Here is a 19,455-nt window from a genome sequence, read left to right on the forward strand (position 1 = left end):
GCTTGATTTGACTCACTGGAAAATTAATTCTCTGCAAAAGAATTCACATAGATTGTGAGCCAGTTCTCTGAAAATGCTGCTGCTTGCAGCCTGCATAATTCACTGGTTAGACTATGAAGAAACATATCAGCCAGGAACCCCAAGAGAAAACTAGAAATCCTCAAAGGGCTTGTTTTTGCCTAAATTTATGCTCTTGAACGTGGGGACATTCCAGAAAGTGGTATCCAGATATGTAAAATTCTTGTTGGTTCTGAAAACGATCCTCTGTCCATAGAACTGCCAGAATTTTTCACCTCCCTTAAAAACTCAGCTTAATAAACTTTATCATAGGTGTGTGCATGTGTCCAAACTCATCAAATCATGTATATTAAATATATGCAGTTTTTGTATATCAATTATACCTCAATAAAACTTAAAAAAATCAATTCCTGTTGAAAATCTTTCCTATTTAAAGTCAAATCCGCCGTTCCACTCTCCCCAAGCTTATTTTACATCATCCTCCACATTAACTGGCTCTTTGATGTAGAAAACATCACTTTGCCTCTCGGGGTCTAATGCCCTCATTTGCAAAATTCTGAGAGGGTTGTTTTGGTGACCTTGATATAGTTTCCCAAGTCTACCATTCAATGAATCTAAGTAAATGGCCTCGGGAATCAAGTGGTATGGAATATGGTGCTCTTTTAATGGGAGAAGTTATAATTGAAGGAATTCAAAAGAAACAGAAGATTCCAGGATATGTAGTGATTAAAATGGTGGATTTAAAGAATAATAACACCCTCAAAAATACTATCTATACAGCATATATAATCATTTTAAAAGTCATTACATTGAATACTGATACCAAGTCCCTGTCTTAGGTGTCTTAGGACCTCATCAAAACTCAAAATTGACACAATCTAGAGGCACACCATAAGACTGCCTGTCATGGTGTGCCAGCCAGAGGGTGGTGGCCACGACTGGACTCTCCATTCCAAACATCTCCGTTCATTATTTTCCATTCAAACATCTCATCAACACTCCTTTTCATCTGTCTCGTAAGTAGCACAGATGTAATAGTCATCATATAGACTATGCTTTGAATTTTTTCCAGCAACAAACTAGTGTCTACTCCTGACTTGTTTCCCTTAGCCCTTCTGAGCCTCAAGTCTTGCACCTATGATACATAGATGGCAATATCTATTCTTCTCAGGAGATAGTGGGAAGGGCAAATCAGAGCATGCATTGAATAGCACTTGGTAAGCTTCATAAAACAGTGCATAATTATGACCACTATTGTTATCAATAATAATAATATAATTTTTCTCCTTCTGGATTACTCAAAGGTGGCTTACCTTGGATAAATACAACATAAATTCACCAAAAATTTATTAGAAAAATAGGCAACAGACTTACACAGCACTTCATCAAAGAGGATATCCAAATAGCCAATACCTGCATGAACTCAGAGGTGCTCAACTTCCCTAGATATCAGAAAAATTCCAATTAAAACCACAAGGACACAGGCAGCAACAATGAAAATAAACAAATTACATAGTAGCAAACTAAAAAACTGCACAGCAAAGAAAACTATTAACAAAAATACAACTCAAAGAATTAGACAAAATATGTTAAAACTATACATTTGATAAGCAATTATATATCCAAAATATATAAGGAACTCAAACAACTCAATTAAAGAATGGGCAAAGGATCTAAACAGACATTCCTCAAAACAAGACATACAAATGGCCAATGGGTACATGAAAAAATGCTCAACCTCACTAATCATTAGGAAAACACAAATTAAAATTTTCCACTATAAGGTATCACTTCACACTTGTTAAAATGGCTTTTATCAAAAAGATGACAGATAACAAGTGTTAGAATATGGAGAAGAGGAAACTCTTGTACACTGTTGGTGAGATTGTAAATTAGTAAGTCTTTATGGAAAATGGTATAGAGGTTCTTTAAAAAACTAAAAGTAGAATTACCATATGATCCAGTAATTCCACTTCTGGGTAAGATATCCATAGGAATTGAAATCCATATGTTGAAGAGACATCTGTACTTCCATGTTCATTGCAGAATTATTCATAAAAGCCAAAATATAGAAACAATCTAAGGGCTCTTCAACAGATGGATAAGAAAGGGTGATGTATAAAACGGAATATTATTCAGTCTTTTTTTTTTCTAGATGGAGTTTCACTCTCATGCCCAGGCGGGAGTAAAGTGGTGTGATCTCACCTCACTGCAACATTTGCCCCCCAGGTTCAAGCAATTCTCCTGCTTCAGCCTTCCGAGGAGCTAGGAATACAGGCGCCCGCCACCGTACCCGGCTAATTTTTATATTTTTAGTAGAGAGGGTGTTTCACCACGTTGGCCAGGCTGTTCTCAAACTCCTGACCTCAGGTAATCCACCCACCTCAGCCTCCCAAAGTTATTCAGTCTTAAAAAGAAAGAAATCCTGTCATTTACAACAACATGGATGAATCTGGAGGATATTATGCTAAGTAAAATGTGCCAGGCACAGAAAGACAAATACCACATGATCTCACTCATATGTGGAACCTAATAAAGTTAAACTCATAAAAGTAGAGAGTAGAAAGATAGTTACAGGAGACTAGGAGGGTAGAAAGGAAGGGAATGGAAGAGTTGCTGATCAAAGGGTAAAAAGTTTCAGACTGACAGGAAGAACAGGTTTTGAGATATATTGCATAGCAGGGTAACTACAGTCAATAGTAATGTATTATGTATTTCAAAATAATTGAGTAAATTTCAAATGTCACACCATAAAAAAGATAGGTAAGTGAAGCACATTGTACGTATACATCAAAACATGACAAAATACCCCATAAATATATATAATTATTTAGCAATCAAAAATAATATTAATAATACATTTTTAAAAGAAAACCACAAGGGACTATGACTACACAACCACCAGAATGACTAGAATTTAAAAGATAGCACATGCTATGTGTTGGTGAAGATTTGGAGCAACTGGAACTGGTGGAAGTATAAATCAATGCAACCTCTTTGGAAAACTGGCAATATCTTCTGAGGTTGAATATACTCAGACCCTATGACCTTGCAATTCTACTCCCAAGTATGTATTCAACAAAAATAATTCAATATAAAATCATATACTAGAATATTTATAACAATTATTACTTATAATAGCCCAAAACTCAAAACAACCCAAATTCACATTAATACCGGAACAGATAAATCATGGTATATTCCTACAATGGGATGCTATACAGCAATGAGAATGACTAACCCACAACTACATGGAACAATATGGGCAAATCTCATGAATATAATTTGAGAGAAAGAAGCCAGACACAAAATAATACAGACTGCATTATTCTACTTAAATAAATAAGAAAAACAGGCATAACTTCATTGTGTTGTTAGAAATCAGGATACTAGCTACCCTTGGGGGAGATGGGGTACCTACCCTTGCAGGAAAGAGACCTGAGGGAGGCTCCAGGGATGCTGGTAATGATCTGTGTTCTGCTTCCACCAGTGAGTTCAGTTCATGAAAATTCATCAAGTCATAAACGTAGGATATATGCATACATATATATGTATATATGTATGTTTATATAAAAAAACTTCAAAACAAGTTTTTTTTTAAATCACGTCTTCATGAAGTTTATATTCTAGCACAGCCAATGATATTGTACTTCATGGAAGCAGAGGGCTACCACTGAATTGGGCAAATGCATCATTTCTTAGCCTGAATTTTCCAGGTTCCTGGGACATGCACAGCAAGCATCCTACCACTGTTAAACTGTATTCTGGCTTCACTTCTGTCCCTTCATACTCAAGCTTATATTATCATTGCCCTACAATTTAACAATCCCTGCACTTATATTTAAAGTGAGCATTCTTAATGTGAGATTCTCAGACTCCTATGGAGCCCCTGGATAGAATTCAGTGCTCCCTGTACCTAGATGGGGGAAAGTTATGTCTTTATATCACAAACCCTAACTGCAATTTAGAATTTTCTTCAGTTAGGAATGTAGGCAACAAAACATAATAGTGCCAGAAGCACCTAAGACTTTATCACCAATAAACACAGGAGATATTTTCACAGGCATTTCCGCATTGCAGGTATCTTGAAATATCACTTACATTTATTTAGAACATTTGGTCATTGTTAGATTTTATAGTTTCATGTGTTAATAAACAAGCATCTATACTACTTAATCCCAATTTCACATTTTTAGTATTTTGATAACTGTATTTCAATGTAATTGGTTTCTTTTGTAATCCTCTGTATTCTATTTTTTTAATATTTATTAAGATTATTTTGAAAATGGACCTGAGAGTTTTCCAGACTGCCCAAAGGGGGTTCTTGGAACAACAAAATAGATGTTTATATGCTATTTTCTATTTGCCCTCACCACTGCCGACCCTGCATCCCTGCCCTTGGGCCATGCACACTCTATGCTTCCCTGCCTTGCTCTGTGTTCTGGAGTGTGACCCTGATGGAATCATCACCTGGGCTTCCTTGCCCCTTGCCTCAGCTTCTGGTTGGGAGTGGCCCTGGGGAGATACAATAGCAGAAGAATGGCAGTTGGATGAATTTCCCTAACTCACTGGGCTTCCAGTAGACAGCTGCATTTTGACAGCTCTCTTTCTCAGTGACATCTCTCTCAAGGCATCAATAGCTCTGTTCCTGTGCCTTGCCCATTCTTGCCATCACCAGTCCCTGTGTATTTTGCCTCCTGTTGGTTCTTAAACTCACCCACATTGTTGGAAATTGTCCCTTCATTAAACTCTTGCCAGTTTAGTCTTCAAAGAACAACAACCAGTCTTGCCAACCTGATTCTATTTACAAACACTGGGCTCACCTGATTTGTGGACTAAACCAGCAAGGATATGGTCACATTCTCTTTTGGGGTAGGGTGCAAGTGTGTGTGTGTGTGTGTGTGTGTGTGTGTGTGTGTGTGTGTACACTCACATGTATTTGTGTTAGAATGGGGCAGAAGATAACAGAGTCAGTGCCCAGGGACCCATGAGCAATAACTTTCTTCAGCCTTCAACTACCCTGAAAAACTCTAAGACTTTAAACTCACAGTCTAAGATGGGAAGCCAGGCAAGGGCTGTTGAGAAAAGGTCATCCCTGAGTTGAATGTGTAAATAGCCAGCAGGAGGTAGCCAGGGGGAAGTCTGGAGTAAGCAGGAAACAAGATTCTTAAGAGAGGGAGCAGCATTTTCCTAGGCTCGAACATAGAAAAGCTGCTGCCCAAGGTCTTCCTGTACCTGTCACATGTTAACATCACCTGGAGCAAGCCCAGGCAGCAGAAGGAAACATAAGGGAAGCTGTTCTTTGAGAATGTAAAAGATGAGAGACAGTCTGCTTGAAGGAGATCCACTGCTAGAGAGAAGCACAGTCCAACTTTCCCTGCACATGCTGGATATGCTCCTAGGTATCTCTGATTTCCTAAGGCCTAACTGACAGGGAAAAAGAAACTAGATAAAGTCCTTCTTGCAAAGAAGATCATTTCTCCTAAGATATTTCTAGGCATTTGCCCTCCCCTCTAATTCCCCAGGACAACACTGGCAGATAGTCCTCTGATATGGCAGAATGAACGAAGGAAACTGGCCAGGCAGAGAAGGAAGAAAGGAAGGAAGCCTGCCAGGAGCACACTTCCATATATCAGTGTAAGCTCAAGATAAATAATCCCAGCCAGCCCATGCAGTTATCAAACCAAAGGGCATGTTGCAGGTAGCAAGATAAATTGCTATTGTCAAGGATGTCTTTGTTTGTTCCCGACAACCTCTTACTATATCTCCCTCTCCTGACAAAGCAACCCCAGGAATAGGTTTCTAACACACATTGGCCTCTGGAAATGATAGTGCTTTTAGGGAGAGAAAAATGAGCTTGAGTTCCTGGGTCCAGTAGCCAATACACAATTGGCTGTGGGGACTACTCACTAAATACTGGTTAGAAGCAAAATCTATTGTAAACAATAGCTACATGCTGTTTTCACCAAAGGTCATTCTATCAATCCAGCCTAGCAAATCTGAATTACCAATGCTCCATCAACTGGCTCATTTCATGAATTTTATCCACATTGGCCTTTCATGGAATTCCTCCTGACTCCATCATAGGGATCATATTCACTGACAACAGAAGAGCTCCACGTAAAGAAGATTATAAGAAAAATAAGTGGTCAGTTTTTAAATCTAAACACAAATTGTTTTAAAATATTTCCAGAAATTTCAGAAGTAGACAAACTCTTTATTTGGGGTAATAATTACAAATATATTTGCTAAAACATTCCAGATATGTCCATCAAGATTTCATCTAGGTAATTTGAGGAAGGGAGTCTCAAATTATCTCTGTGCCAGGCTCTCTCTATCTACCACCATTTCAAGGTTTACTTGGGGTTTCTAATTGTGTCTGAAGCAATAGAAATCAAAAGTAACACTCCAGATTTCATAATGGGCAGCTTCAGGAACACAGGACCAGGCTTTGGCAGTGATTACCCTCCAAGAATGAACAAAAAGCTGGCTGAATTCCCATAACACTCAACAAAAATTCCCCTGTTTATATATCCAGTTTCTTTCTTTCCCTCTCTCTCTCCCCGTCCCCCGCTCCCCCGCTTCACACACAACAGTAAAGGTCAGAAAAAGTTAAGATGAACCTTTTTCTCTTTATGTAAATGCAACAGGAACATAAGTTACTGTATTATCACAAAGCAAGGTGCCTATCTGCTTTTGGTAGAAGCTTCCTTGCGTTTGTATAAAGATAGCCCCTAGGAGTCTAGGTGTAGCTGTGCCTTTCCTATCTTGAAAGCCCAAGTCCCTCATCCTCTCTTTTGCTCATCAACAAGAGTTAGCATGGTGAAGGGATTAAGAAAATGCAACTGAGCTGTCTGGGTTTCCATCCTGGCCCTATCTACCACTTACCATGGGTCCTTGGGTAAGTTATTTATTTGTGCCTCAGTTTCCCATGGAAGTAAAAATAGTTTTGTTATGAGAATGAATATATAAAACATATGGAATAGTGTCCACTACATAGTACTAGTATATGTTAAATAAACAAGCACATAACAAACAGATCAAGCCACCTCTCACCCATGTCCAGCTCTATTCTCATGTTGCCAGTAGCTCTTATTCTGGAGTGTCTCCCTGTGCTTGGCTGTGCCCATCCTGGCCTCCTTCAAAGGCCCTTGTGATGAGGATTCTAGAGAATACTGTCCTGTTAGCGTCAGATCCTCACACACCTCTTTACTTCATAACTAACACATACTCATCCATCAAGTTCCCTCTTACATGTCTCTTCCTCCTGGAGTCTTCTCTGAGCAATCAAGCCTCCCTATTACATGGTCCCATAAAGCAGTTTTTCTTCTCCTTGGTCATTAATTCATCCATTCAGCAGAAAACTGCAGAAGGCACTGTGCTAGGTTTTGAGAGTTTACATTCTAGAGAGAAACACACAGGAGGCCTTGATAACTTTCTGACGAATGTATGTATATGAATGACTCACCCATGTATCTGATCCTTAGCATTTTCTCCCCACTGGAACAGATAAGAAACTGTGCATATTACTAAATAATTCTGACTTTAGCCTACAGCAAGAGGATGTAAGAAGGTTAACCCCATCCCACTCTGGACCCAATTGACATGGACTTCCTTCTGAGCTGCAGCACTTACTTTGCAGCTAAGTATGCAGCACAGAGCACCAGCCCAGTGCACACAAGCCTCGACTATTGCTAGATCTGTTCAGTGGTCTGCAGTGTCCATTCAAGTGGACTGTCAGACTAAGACAACGGGATGACTGGTGAAGGGAGACATACCCCAGAGAGGGGAAAGGCAAAGACAAAACTAAAATGAGTCCAAAGATCAAGCAAAAGTTACTTTTAAAAATTAGTGAATTTTTCTTTTCATAAAGAAAAATTACCCCATTGACTCTTTTGTTCTAATCAATTGCATAATTTGGCAAATTTTCATTCACTAATTGAGACACACACACAGATACCATGGTGCTCTAAGTCCTTCTCATAGATTGAATAGCCACCAGTTCTCAATTTATCTTCCTTTGAATATGATCGCTTTTCAAATTACTCAGCATAAACCTTAAAGAGTATTCAATATAGCCATCATTCAGCTCTTTAATGAGATATAGAATGTAGGACATTGAATTCACAGATTTGGAAAATTGCAAGACAGAAAATTTTAAATGTGAAAGAAAAACTTTTTTAAGCATTAAAAAAGATATTTGTAAAGCGAGAAGGCTAAAAGCGGAGCCTGAAGGCCTCAGGCAAAGACATTTGGATTGCCATTGTGTTCAGCCAGAATTCTAGAACAGCAGGGTAATCAGCAGAGAAAATTAAAGCGAGGCAGAGGGGAGTGACAGGGTGGGAACTGGGAGAAAGCATTGGGTTTTAAGTCAGAAAGTCTGGATTTCATTAACAGTCTTGATTTTCCTTTTATTAGCTAAGTGATTTTGAGAACCATTTATCCTCTCCAGCCTCAGTTTCCACATGTATCAAATGGAAATAATATTAGTTTCTGCCCAAGCTATCTCTTAAACTTGGCACTAGGATCAAATCAGTCATGGGTTATGTCAACTCTCAGCAGAGGGCCTGATGTACAGTGAAATGCAATAAAATGTTTTGCTTGTATTTTTAAGTTAGAACAAAACAAATCACTAACCCAAGTGATCATCTTGTGTGTTTCTAATTTGGACTTTGATGAAATATACCAGTCCTAAGATTTTACCATCACTTTTTAAATCACTAACAATGATGGCAGCTAACACCTACTGAGCATTTATAAAGGAGATGCCGGGAACTATGCTAAGTGCTTTAAATATACGTATGTATTCCTCACATTATAATAATAGGTCTATTATTATAGATGAGGAAATGAGAGTGCAGGGAAGTTCGGCCACACTCCCAAAGTCTTATAGCTAATAAGCAATGGAAACGTTTCTTATAATTTTTGTTTAAAAAGCAAAGTAGAAAATTTGATCAGGAGAGGAAAGATATGAAAAAATATTCAAATGAATTTGAGGACACATATTCTTTATACTCTCATCACATCTCCTACCAAAGAGAGAAGCATGCCCCTCCCAGGGCTGTTAATTTTCCTTCCGTCCCTGCTACTGTTAAGGCTTCTCCCACTGTTGCAGGGCCCTGAATTCTAGGCAACAGCCTTGACAATGCTTGCAGAATCAGCTGGTACCCTAAAAAACGTGCTTGTTTAGTCTTTACTTTGCTTTTTAGATCATAAAGAGATTTCTCAAAAACAGTATATTTTATTTGATAGATAATATTTGTACATATTTATGGGGTACATGTGATATTTTGATGCATGCACAGAATGTATAATGATCAAGTTGGGGTATTTAGGATATCCAACACCTTGAACATTTATCATTTCTTTGTGTTGGGATCATTTTAAATCTTCTGTCTACCCCAAAGTATACAATATATACAGTATATTAACTACTATGCTATTGAACACAAGAACTTATTCCTTCTATCTAACTGTATGTTTATATTCATCAATCAACCTCTCTTCACCACCCCCACACACGTAAATGCCCTTCCCAGCCTCTGGTAACTATCATTCTATTCTCTGTCTCCATGAGATCAATGTTTTTAGCTCCCACATATGAAAACATGTGATATTTGTCTTTCTGTGCCTGGCTTATTTCACTTAATATAATGACTTCTAGTTTCATCCACATTGCTGCAAATGACAGGATTTCATTATTTTCTGTGGCTGACTTGTATATAAGTACCACATTTTCTTTATCCATTCATTTGTTGATGGACACTTAGGTTGATTCCCCATCTTTGCGAATAGCGCTATAATAAACATGAGGGCGCAGGTATCCCTTTTACATGCTGGGTTCCTTTCCTTTGGATAAATACATAGCAGTGGGATTGCTGGATCATATGGTGATGCTAATTTTAGTTTTTTGAGAAATCTCCGTACTGTAAAAACAATATTTTTATCAAGAAGACAATGCACCTGTGATTCTGGCTGACAGATTTTTTTTTTCAGAGAATAAATCAGTACTCTAATACTATGCATATGTCATACATTCTAGAACCAGCTTGCACACCTTCCAATGCTGGCTCCTCTGCTTATGCACTATGTGACATATTGATGGGCAGGCCACTTCCTCTCTTGAGGCTTCACTATCCTCATCTGCATTATGGGTGCAATACAGTACCCACCTCATTGGGTTGTTGCAAGACTTAAATGAATGAATAAATAGGGAGTGGAAGAACAAAGTGAGAATGGTAAACTGATCAATAAATATTAGCTGTTGTTATTATTCATAGAAATCCAAGGGACTTAATGTAAAGGTGTTGTTGAAAGAGTACTGAATATAGAGACAGAAACCTGGGAGCTAGGCCTAACACTTACAAGCATTATGACTTCAGAAACATTATAAATAAGAGGCCAGGCTGACCCACAGACATGTTTTCAGAGGCCAGCTCAAGGTTTTTCACATTTTTAGATCTAAGCATTTTCAGAGCAGGCAGTTTCTTTGCAATTATCTCCCACTCCCTATTGTCTCATAACTGATGGGGTTTGAGTTTGCAGCACTGATCACCCTCCATGGGTTTCATTCCCAACCATGAAAACAGGGAGAACACCTGCTCTTCTACTTAGCAAAACTGTCATTTGGCTCAAATGAGATTATGTATGTAAAAGTACTTCATCATCATAAAGCACTACACAAATGGGGCTGCTTATTTGAAATGCTGGACATTTTCAGCATTACATTTGTATATTGTAGAAAATAGTCTTGTTTGAGGGTACATGAAAGCTGGTGGGTGCTGTAGTTGTTTTTAAACACTTCTTAGTGCCAATTTTGTTCAAGCAATATATCCATCCCAATAATCCTTTCAGGGAGGAGCCCAGGGAATATATCTCAATCATTCACAATTAGGGAATTAATTCATCTAGATGCCTTGGGGTGGGAAAATTCTATCTTTCGCTTAGAAAAATATCCTCTGAGAGCAGGAAAATGAAGCTCCCCAGTGAATTGGAAAGGCATTGAGATCTCTTTACTCACCCGCCCAGGTTCTCCAGAAGCTTTCTCACTCTTTGACTTTATCCCAGTGTTTTCTTCTCTCCAGTTCATAGATAACATTTTGGGATCTAAGAGACTATCCAAATACTAAAAAAATCATTTTGTCTCTGATTACAGTTTTCATTTCTCCCTGAAATGAGCACCATGTCACAAGATCAGTTACACTAATTATTTGTTGACCTTTAATATTTTTATAGTATTAAAAGGCTATGTGTCTAAAATGTAATAAGGATGTCTCACAGAGTTTATTAACAACAACACAACAGTGTCACAGAAACTTGGTGTTGCCATGGAAAAAAACAACAAACTCTGAATCTGGGTTTCAGTCCATCATTAAAAACCTCGGGCTGGGCAGCTATAACAAGAATACTGTAGACTGGGGGGTTTAAGTAACAAACACTTATTTCTCACAGTTCTAGAGGCTGGGAGGTCTAAGATCAAAGTAGTGGCAGGTAAGGATCCTCTCCCTGGTTTGCAGAGAGCTGCCTCTTGTTCTGGCCACTTCCTCTTCTCATAAAGGCACTGATTCCATCATTGGGATTTCACCTCACAATCTCCTCTAAACCTAATTGCTTCTCAAAAGCCCACTTCCAAATATCATTGCGGTAGAGAATAGGGCTTCAATATGCATTTTGGGGGAACTCACACATTCGGTCCATAGCAGCCAAGTTGCTTCCCTCTGTGAACCTGTTTCTCAACTGCAAATAATAATGATTATAACAATAGCTGTCATTTAGCATTCCTATGATGTGTCAGGCACTATCTATTAATAGGTATCTTTATCTATATTTTTTCATTCAACCCTCACCCAGAACTGTGCAAGGTAAGTATTAGTATCCCCACTCTTTGGAGGTGAAGAAACAAGCTTTATGAATTTAAGTAACATGCTCAGGGAAACACAGTAGGACCTGAATTCATGGGTGTGATATTGTTATGGGGAAGATGCTATCTGATCTGCCTGCCTCCCTAAACTGTTGTGAAACTGAAATGAAACTGTGTTTGTAAAAACATTTTACTAAAATGGAAAAGCACCATAAGTATGAAATGTATATCCATTTGGAAGTGACAGGTAATGAGCACAACGTTTCAGTGCTGCAATTAATTAATTCAATCAGCCCAAATCAAATACGTAGACTCTGACAAAGGAAAAAACCTAGATTTTCAGATTATTACACTGAGTCTATTTCCACAGTGTTAACGAAGCAGCTCTCCATCTTCAGCAAAATTTCCCCTTTTATCAAATTTCAATGGGGTAAGCAATAGAAATCCAAGAAGTATATGGAACCCCAAAAGACCCCAAATAGTCAAAGCAATCTTGAGCAAATAACAAAGCTGCCAGCATCACACTTTCTGAAAATTCCTTACAAAGCTATAGTAATCGAAACAATATAGTTCTGGCATAAAAACAGACATACAGACCAATGCAATAGAATAGAGAACCCAGAAATAAACAGATGCATTTACAGTCAACTGATCTTCAACATGAATTCCAAGAACACACAATAGGGAAATAATCTCTTCAAAAAAAAAAAAAAAATGAAGTTGAACTTTATCTCACACCATACACAAAATCAACTCAAAATGAATTAAAGACTTAAGCATAAAACTTGAAACTATAAACTGAAAACATAGAGAAAAACCTTCTTGATGTTGGTCTTAGCAATAACATTTTGAATATCCACCAAAAGCACAGGCAACAAAAGCAAAAATAGGCAAATGGGGAAAGCTTCAACACTGCAAATGAAACAATCAACAAAATGAAAGGCAACCCATAGCAAGGGAAAAAATATTTGCAAGCCACATATCTAATAAAAGATTAATATTCAATACATATAAGGAACTCATACAATTCAGTGTCAACAAACACAAAAATCCAATTTAAAAACGGGCAAAGGACCTAAATAGACACTTATCTGAAAAAAACACATCAGATGTTCAACAGCATACAACAAGGTGCTCAATATCTCTAACCATCAGCGAAATGCAAATCAAAACCACGCGCTATCACCTCATACCTATTAGGATGTCTATTATCAAAAAAGACAAAAGAAAACAAGTGTTGGTAAAGATGTGGAGAAAAAGAAACCTTTGTACACTGTTGTTCGGAATGTAAATTAGTATAGCCATTATGAAAAATAGTATGAAGCTTCTTTTAAAAAATCAAAAATAGACTACCATATGATCCAGCAATCTCACTTCTGGGTATATATCCAAAGGAAATGAAATCACTGTGTCAAAGAGATATCTGCACTCCCATATTCACTGCAGCAGTATTCACAATCGCCAAGATATAGAAACAATTTAAATGTCCTTTGACAGACAAATGGATAAAGAAAATCTAGTATACATACATCCATATATATAGGTACCTAGTAGAGTTTTTCAGCATGGAAACAGGAGCAGCACTGACTGTATCACAAAATTAACCCTGCCACCAGCACTGTGCTCTACATACAGATATGTATGTGGGGTGTTTTGGGGGTTTTTTTACTTATTTTCTTTTTAACTTGCTCTCTCTAACTAGAATGTAAGCTCCATAAGGACAAGGATTTCTTTTCCTGTTTTTAGAACAGTGCTGAATGAAGGGATAAGCCATGAAATGCACAAGCAGTGGAGACCAGAGTGGTAGAAAGACCCAGAGGAAAGTCCAGAGCACAGACACCACAGTGAAACAGAGGCAATACAAGAAGATTTAGAGCAATGCAAAGAAAGAGAGTGAATCTGAAATGCACAGTGTCTAGGCCTCAGTGATGAACCAGTCCTAGCTGAAGCCAAGTTGGAGCCTTGGAAGTGGGTTGAACTTCTCACAATCCACAGATGTTTGTACTGCTGTACCAGAGTACTGTGTAAAACATCTTACTGAGAAGACAAGTGAGTGTAGTGCATTAAAATGGATACGGTATGCTCAAAGATAGCTTCTACTGAAATGTGGCTTAGAAATTAGAGAATATGAATTTGGACACATTGCAGAGACGGCCCCTGGAAGTTGGGCTTTTCCATCTGTGAGTCTGTGAATAATCACTGAACCATGATGGCAGGTTCACATCAAGAATCAACCAGCCTTGGAAACAATGGCACAAACATCTTCTCCATGACCCAGAGCCATGACACTTGTTCAAGCTCTCATAGAGTGACAGGAGCCATCAGCATAAGAGGTCTACCAGAAAGGTCCCCTCATTCAATCTGACCTTTCCACACACCAGACCAAGAAACTCTCTCATCCTCTTCTCCAAACTCCTATCAGGTCATCCTCCCTCCCAGTCCCTCTGAATAAGAGACACTGCAGAGATGAGGAAATTAGTAACAAAACGAACAGAGCACTTCATCAAGATCAAGCACATGGCTCAGTCCTACAAAGTGTCCTATATCCTGTGAATTAGAACACAGACGAAAAGCAAATGAAAATTACCTTTGGCTTATTACACTTGCAATGGAGCACAAAGCACTGCTCTTTGAGCCTTCTCACTCTGTCTAGAAAGATAACTTTACATATTTTTTTAGCCATCCAGGGCATCTGCCACAAAAATACTACAAAATATAGTTTATCACTGGCTTTATAAAAGCTCTGGGATAGGAATAATTAAAGCTATCTATGCTGCTGGGGACATTCCATTTTACACCAAGAAATGTTACATCATCTGTAACCATGCCAATTTCCATTTAAGAACGTCCAATTATTCATATTGCTAGGGGGTGAATTCTGGCTTTCTTGCTGATGGTTCCATTACCTCTTCTCCATCCGCCTTCACAAAAAAAGACAGATTGTAGACTTTTGGGGGTGGGTTGGGGAGGGGTTAGATAGCCATATACAAATGGCAAGGTCAACTTCCCAGTACTGCAAAACTGGGTACTATTTTCCATAGTTCCAAATGGCCTCTTCAAAACCACATAAATAAACCTATTTCATTTTTATACACACCACTGTTTCCCTGCAGGTTGTAGAAATGTATTTTCAGTTGGTCAGCAATTGTTCCATGTGACTGCAAAGTTTTCCTTATTGTCCTACCACCAGAGCACCTCAGACTTGGATAGGGAAGGAACATTGGAGAGTGTGGAAAGAGACAAGAAAGTTAAGAGATGGCCTGCAGATCCCATAGGTGGCCACTGTAGTCATGGGGGCTGCACCTGCCAAGAGCCCAAAGGTTACAGAGAGGCAGCTACATTGGCTGAAGAATCAGACAGATTATAGAACTTGCTTCCCAGGCTCCTGATGGCACTGTGCATAAATTAACATCTCATTCCCTGCAATCACTGCAGTGGCTGGAAGACATGATTGATCTAACATTTGGCCTCCCTAGGAGAGATGTGTTAATTCTTTCTTCCAGCACTCCCCACTTCTTTATGAGCTCAGCTTTTCATCACTAAATAAATATCTGGGATGGAGAGCTGGGACCATCATGCAGCAGGCAACCTGCTGGGGTGGTTTCTCCACCTTCTGTCTGTACAGCAACACTTAACTGAAAAGGCAAGGTTAGCAATCTGTAGTCAGTGGACTCAACAGCATCAGGAACCACAGCAGGTCCAGTTTCAAATTACTAACCTTCCTCACCTTGAGGACTTTGTTAATATTTTTCTATGTAAAATTGTACAGCCTGAGCAAAGTTGCCTTACTTTGCAGGCAGGGCTAAATTTAAATTATTTTGGCTTATTCCCCTTGAAGTAGCTAATTAGCATTTGGTTTGTTTCTTTTCATAGCATCGTTCTTAAACCAACAAGCATTTCCAAGAGCTTTTCTGTTATCAGAACTGATTTGCTGGCTTGTCTAAGAGTGATTCCACTAAGGCGTTTGATAGAGAAGGGCAGGGGCTTCCTGGAGAGCAGAGAGGACTTTTCTAGGAGTCTACCACAGAGGAAACATTTTCATACTTTGCACAAGGACTTTATATAGATGTGCAGCCTCATCTATATAAAGTCCTTGTGCAAAGTATAAAAAGTAATACCATCATGTCACTGCAGTAAAATGTACACATGGCCTCTCAGAGGTTACAGGAGGGCTGTGTAGTCGGTGCAAAGTAAAGGCTCAATACGTTTTAGCTAGCTATTGAGAGAGTTCTGTGTGTGTGAAATGCAAACTAGTTTCCTTTTTTAGAAGAGTAGGAGGAGAGGAATTAATTGAAGTAATTCTTGGTGTGCTTTTGACTTATCAAAAAAGGTAGATCACTTTGTGAGAGATTGAAGGAGTTAGAAGCAAAAGTGATGTGCTCAACTCTTCTAATGAGGACTGAGACTTGGGAAGAAAATGACATGAGAAGTATTGAAGAAATTGTTTTTCTAAACTGAGGTTTACAATACTAGATGCATATTCTATGGGGTTAGCTAGAATATGCTCTTCCATGTAACAAATATATATCAAGTCCCTGCTACATTCCAGACACCGAAGGAATGCATTTCATAAAGACTGTGAAGAATAGGCTTGCCTGGAACCACCACTTAAGACAGTCATGTGCAAAACAAGCAGAAGGAGCAATGGTGTCTGGGAAAGAGTGAATCAGTTTAAGAAACTGGAAGTGGGAGCACTCAGAGGGTGGAGGCAAGGAGCAATGACAACTGTGTTCAACAACGTGAAGAGCTGTTCTAAGAGATTCGATTAGTTTTGTGTGACCCTTAAGTATAGGACCACAGGTGAAAGTGTTGAGGAGGCAGAGTTTGAGTATCAATGGAAATAAGAACTTTCAAACCACTATTAACTGAAGCTTTGAGTACTAATGACTTTTTCATCACAGAAGGTGTTCAAGCAAGACTTGAACAGCTACTTGTCCTGGATGCTACAGTTGAAATTCAAGCAACACAACAGATAGTGAACAAATTTAAAGTCCTTTATGATCCTTATATTTCATGCGATTCTGAAAGAGGAAATCCTTGTGCTTTTCATGTCAATTCTAGGGACAACTCTTTCTCCCTCTTCTATTAAATTCATTTAAGTTTAATAATGAATGTGTTATTAATCATATAATTTGGGTTATCTCCTAGCATTTTTGCTGTTATTTATATTTTACGCCCTAACATTTATGCTATGCCCTAACATTTTTGAAGTTTATCTTCTGTTTATCTTATTTTATAAATAAGAAAACTGGGAACATTTGTTAAGCAACAATCAGGGCAGAGTTTATACTATGCTAATAATGCTTTGATTCTCAAGCTTTATGTTAAGTATGGATGACTATTCTGTCTATCTCTTTATCTGACTGTCTAATTGGAAGGCTGCAACAGAATTAGAAAGAAAAACAACTAACATTAGAATGCCTAGACTCTGACTTTTTACTTTAGAGCCCATAACTTACACAGCATCCATATGTAAGATTAAGAATATATAACCTAAGTTAAACAATTTTTCACTTGGCTTCTAGATATCTGACCTCATTAAAAATGTCATAATTACTACTCAAATTGGCATCAGATTCATCCACATTTTTCAGTGCCCCTCTCTTGGCTTAGTGACTATGCCTACTTTTCCCCTTCCCTTCCCCAAACCACCCAGGGTATTACTAAATGAAAGCAAAAACTATCCAATCTCAAATACAATCAAACATACCATCCTTCTCAAGTTGCCCTGATTTTTTCTTTCTCTCCCTCTCACCATGATTCACCTAAACCCCTTCATTGCATGCATATACACCACACACACACACACACACACACACACACACATTCCTCTGGAAAATTCATTGCCTCCTAGAGGCTCTGAGCACTGGCAAATTGCACAACATCAGAAAATACACACACACACACACACACACACACACACACACCAGTAGGCTATGAAAAAGAATTTCCCCTGAAATTTTATGAGATGACCACCCAGAATCAGAATAACACTTATTTGAGACATTTAAAACACACCAGACAAAGCACTAGAGACTATAATGTACAGATTAATTCTCCCATCACAGAGAAATGGACGTGATTTAATGTACCTTTCCTATTGTTAATTTCTATGATCTTAAGATTAATTTGAATGCAGATGGAATCCATTTGAATAATGGCTCAAGAAAAGAACTTGGTTGCTAATTCAATAGGTGCCAGAGTGTGAAAAATTATTGCCATGATTATAGTAACTGAAACTGAGCTTGTAAAAATATTTTTGCAGAATATTAATCAGTTCTGTAGTGACTAGGGCCACACACACTTACATACAACACAGCAGGCTTTTATCATGAATTAATATCTTTCCTGAAGCTAATTGTGCCAAGATACTGTTGGATTAGGATTGTCTTTGTACATCTCACTACGATTTGGTCATGGTTGTGTAAGAGATATGAGATAAATAAGAATATCAGTTAGGATTGAAAGGTCACTGAGAGCTAGAACAAATACTTAAAACTATAATGTTGAAGGACATGGCAGGGATGGGGGTGTGGTAGGAAGACATCCTCAATATTTGCATTTTGGATTTCTCGTGTCTTCTAAGACACAGGTTTGCTTCTTTCAGTAGTATCTGTCCATCAAAGGCTCATTTTGCCCTTGTCTATCAACTAAATTCCCTGACAGCTTGGGTAAAATGCTGTAACCCCTGTAGCATATGCCTCAATATTGGCATTTGCACTTACGGTATATGTTACCTCAGTGATAAAATAATAAATGATAAAGACTTGCATAATCAATGAATAAAGATACTAAAAATACAATGCATCACAATGATTTTATGTTTTATTTTATGTTTTGTTTGTTGGTTCTTTTTTTTTTTATTTGGATAATGAAAAGGTCAGAAAATAATAAAGATGGGTAAGAAACAGTTCATCTCCTACTTTTCAAAAACAAATTTTAAAATGTAGTAATAACATCCATACTTCACTGGGCATCTACTACATACTATGTAGTTTATGAGCAGTCTTAGATCCCTATGAAAACATGTATGCAGGCATTGTTATTTTCATTTTAGGGATGAATAAACTGAGAATTAAAGAGGTTTATTACCTTGTCCAAAGAAGTCAGTGGCCTAGTAAACATACCATTTAACTCCAAAGCGCATGCTATTTCACTTGCATGTGTCAGCATCCAACATGAATATCTGAAGGGTGATGGCCCCTATGGATAAATGGTGATTGTGAGGGAATGTGTTCTCTTTCCGGGTCCATGAGGGGGCATGGTTTTAAGGGCAAGGATTTCCCAGTGCCATGGCCCCCTCCCATCTGTCTCCATCCTGGAGATTTAACAGTTAAAGTTTTAATTTCATGGTTGTGGGAAGAAACTAAGAGTCAGTCACTCCAGCAGAAGTTTAAAGGAACTCCTTTCATTGGCCAGAGGAACTTGGGAAGGTGGGAATGTCTCCCAGGATAAATCCCCCTGCTCCTTCACCCACACTGGATTTCCAGCTCTTTGGAATCCCCTCCCACATGGTGGGAGCTCCCTTTCCCCTCTGGGACTTCCCCTCTGGAATCCCCTTCCACACTCTTTGTGGA

General features: G+C 38.4%; 1 protein-coding gene across 2 annotated transcripts in view; it reads right to left on the reverse strand.

The window, feature by feature from the left end:
- The window catches only part of RASGEF1B (RasGEF domain family member 1B), a 605,535-nt gene that overhangs the window by 518,866 nt on the left and 67,214 nt on the right, over window positions 1–19,455 (reverse strand). The window lies entirely within an intron of this gene.

Source organism: Aotus nancymaae, unplaced genomic scaffold (assembly GCF_030222135.1).
Source record: "Aotus nancymaae isolate 86718 unplaced genomic scaffold, 86718_ANA_hifiasm-v0.15.2.pri h1tg000006l, whole genome shotgun sequence".
Taxonomy (NCBI): domain Eukaryota; kingdom Metazoa; phylum Chordata; class Mammalia; order Primates; family Aotidae; genus Aotus; species Aotus nancymaae.